Genomic DNA, 1,077 nt, shown 5'->3' with positions numbered 1-1,077 from the left:
GGGCGTCCCCGCCGGCGGCCGCCCCCATGGCGCGGGGGGAGGAGGAGGCGGCTGTGGGCCGCAACCCGGAAGGAAACGGAGCTGGGCCGGGACACGCAGCCGCCCTTCCTCCTCCTCCTCCGGTGGAGGGGCTCACCTGTGAGCCTGGGCGGTAACGTGAGCCCCGGCGAAGCGTGTCCTCCAGCACCGGCGGTTTCTCCTGCGGCGCTGGTGTCCCGGTGTGCCGCTGGCAGGCGCCCCTCGGGAACCGCCTCTCCTCGGGGGCGCCTTCAGTGCCCCTGGGAGCCCCGATCGCGCAGAGGGAAAATCGGCAAAAGTTGTCAAAGCGGCGTTTAAATCGAGTCTTTTCTGGCACGCTCATAAGGGGTTTTCTGTTTAAGTCTGTGGGACAGATAACGTCCATGGACTTCACTAAATGAAACTGGGAGAAATTCTTACTTTCCTTGAATTTTACTAAGCTGTATCTTGGTGAATAGTGTTGTTCTAAAGTGCATCTTGTTCAAAATTCTCATTGTCCCAAGTTGTGCAAGTAGTTCTTCATCTAAATTCTGTCTCAATGGAATCGGAAAGTAACACTACGAGAACCACGTTTCTGTTTTCTTTCATGTCTGTGCCACTAGTTCTCGGTTGCAGTTGCTGATGGATATAAATAGCTATACAGTTACCTATCACTCTTGAATGTGTTCCTTTATCAAATCCTATACTAACTTCTCGGGACTCAGTATGGGCAGTAATGTATATTTTTATTTATAACAGTCAGTACTTAAACAGCAAGCAAAGAATGTAAATAAATCCAAAACAAGTGTTTCTTCCCCAGCTTCTTTGAATCTTTTCATCATCATTTATAGTCTGTATCTAAGGGTCTAATTATAGGGGCTTGGGTTGCTAGGCAAAAATTCAGTATTTTGGGAAACTTCCTGTTCATGGTACTTCTGAAAACCAATCCAAAGCTGTTTCCTAATAGTCCATGTACTGTGTCAGCTAAAGAAAATTTTGCAGTTAAGAAGCAGTTACTGCAAAAGGAGTAGGCATTATCTCTGCTATCTAGCTGACCCATCATCACTAACTCCATTTTTC

Source organism: Athene cunicularia, assembly GCF_003259725.1.
Source record: "Athene cunicularia isolate RWA chromosome 3 unlocalized genomic scaffold, athCun1 chr3_part1, whole genome shotgun sequence".
NCBI classification, from domain to species: Eukaryota; Metazoa; Chordata; class Aves; order Strigiformes; family Strigidae; genus Athene; species Athene cunicularia.
This window is presented reverse-complemented; position numbering follows the sequence as displayed.